This window comes from Pinus tabuliformis, chromosome Q (genome assembly GCF_031772625.1).
Source record: "Pinus tabuliformis cultivar Carrire ecotype Pingquan chromosome Q, CPIR1, whole genome shotgun sequence".
In the NCBI taxonomy this organism is placed as follows: domain Eukaryota; kingdom Viridiplantae; phylum Streptophyta; class Pinopsida; order Pinales; family Pinaceae; genus Pinus; species Pinus tabuliformis.
In genome coordinates, this window is record NC_142296.1 from 470,324,384 (window position 1) to 470,326,911 (window position 2,528).

The window sequence follows — 2,528 nt, forward strand, 5'->3', positions numbered from 1 at the left end:
TATTACGATGTAAGGTGTTCCCCTCTTGGATGAACCCCCCTCCTGGTCCACTTTTCTTCATATGATCATGTGTTAGACGTTCGTTTGGAAGGATTTTTTCCATTGGATCATTAAAGACAATGGATAATGTTGCGCTAGAAGGTGGTTACATGTTTTGCATTGGAAATCACCTAGCTAGACACATCGCTAAGCACCTAAGAGCCTGCGCGAGTACAAAGCCTACACCACTGTCGAGGACAATTCGTGCCTTGTTAAGCATAGCAACATTTTGAGTGCCAATTTTGTAGGGCCCCCATCACCATCGACAATAGTTCCCATGCCATATGCCACATATCATGTTAGTGCACACAAGAAAGGGGCCTCCAGTACCTTTTTATCCTCTTTGTGTGAACAAGCAGGGGCCTCCAGTACCTTCTTATCTGCGAAAGGATTGTCTACCATGGACGAGTTGTACTAGGGTTTGTGGGAAGAAAAAGAGGTGAGCATGATAAGCCCCTCATCTTCCTTGATCTCCAAAACTTGAGGAATCCCATCGATACACTCTTTCCACATTCCACATTCTAATGTCCACATGAATGACGGTTTGCGACATGTACCAGAGTTTCTCATTCCCTCAATACTTCTACAAGGAGGTTGCTTAACTTTGTCATGTGGTCTAGCACCATTATTCATTGCACGAGGGTTTTGGCTTCATGTATAATAGAGGTTTTTGCTAGGTTTTGGCTTTAGGTATAAGACAGGGGTTTTTATTTGTGCCCCTTCTTCTTTATTTTGGTTGATTTGAGGGTTCCTTAGTTATTTTGTTTCTATTTTTAACCTTTATTCCCAATTTCCTAGTGCAGACATGGTGGAGTATACTGTGCAAACATGGTGGAGTATACTATGGAACCCCTGACCACAGTTCTTGTTATTTGTCTTGGCAGTGAGGGTTTTCTTACATCCTTCAGGTTATGGGTTTTACATATTTTTTCTTCTTCTTTCTACACGTTACACCAAATGCATGCAGCAATGCTGAAAGACATTGTGCATTTAGAATGATTTTGTGTAGCATGTAGTTTCTCTCTCATTAATGTGTTTTTGGAGTTGGATTGAGGTTTGAAGACAAATTTTACCATTTTTAGAAGGAATTATAAGAAAAAATAGAAAGGCTCATGCTACGATGTTCTTGTGACTCGAGATTCTTTTAGTTTCTTGGAGAGGGGTTTTGATCAACAATATTTATCATTGACATTTTCTAAGGCAATATTCCTTGGAAATGGTCTTGTAGCCATTCTCTCTAGGTTGTTTTCTAATACCTATACTGACACTCTAGGTTTCTTGCAAAGGGGTTTTTATCCATAATAGTTATCATAGACCTTTTCAAAGGAAATATTCCTTGGCAATGGTCTTGTAGCCATTCTTTCTGGGTTGTTTGTCAATACCCTTACTAACACTCTAGGCTTTGGTCCAGTTTCTTCGTTTGATGCTGCAACATGCTTCTTAGCTATAGGGATGGCCATTATCTTCTCCACCTGGATAGAGAATTATGGAGATCCTTCAGAGAGTAAGGATCTTCTTACTCAGTTCAAGGGTGTTACCACAACTATTGCTTTAGGTAAGTGTTCAAACTCTTATCTTCTCCAAATATATTGCCAATTTTGAACTATACGTCAGATAGACAGATGATGATAGAGATTTTCCATATGTTGAGTTTTGACAACTATGATGCTCATTTTGGCTAGTAGATTAGAAGATTTCATTGCTAGGAGCTATACAATCCTTATTTGAAGGTTCAATGTACACATTTGTATTTCTTTGGACACCTTCTCTGAGCCAAAATGAACAGGATATTCCTCATAGGTTCATGTTTGCAAAATTTGTGTTGTCTTCAATGTTGGGAAGTTCCCTTGCCTCTCGATCCTTGGCTCGCCAAGCAATGAAGGTGGAGAGCTACATGTAGATTGTGTTATTTGTTGTTGTTGGATCCCTTATCCTTCCTCTCATAACTATTGTATGTCTTATCTTTACTATCCCCTTGTATATTCTGATAGGATTTACTTATATGAAACGTCAACGTACTATGGATCTGAGCACATTATATGCACTTTCTATGAGAAGTTATTTTTAGAGCCCAAAACAGAAAAAGATGGAAGAATTACACTAGGAGGGCGTCTCTAGCTTCTTGGTTTTTGTGTTTGGGGCGTGTGTGGGAAATTTTTGGCCCTAAAGTATGAAAATGCGATCACAATACATTCCTGAAGAGTCCAAGAGCACAATTATGAAATTTTTCTGGATACATTTGAACATATTTGTCTATGTTGTGCTCTATTAAGGCGACAAGACCTAATATCATTTTTTCATATGGATATCTTCAGCAGAAGCATTGTATTGTATATAAACAGGGATTAATAAGCCTTAACTATGGAACTTTTTAGGGACTTGGATTTAGCTTAAGCACTATTTTGTGTTTTTGATATTATAAATATTTATTTCAAACAGATGTCATCTTGTTATAGGGATTATCCATGCAGTCCCCTCATTTATGTGGT

General features: G+C 38.3%; 1 pseudogene; it reads left to right on the plus strand.

The window, feature by feature from the left end:
• Nucleotides 1–867: 867 nt before the first annotated feature.
• On the plus strand, nt 868–2,311 carry LOC149220238 (uncharacterized; annotated as a pseudogene).
• The last annotated feature ends 217 nt before the right edge of the window (nt 2,312–2,528 follow it).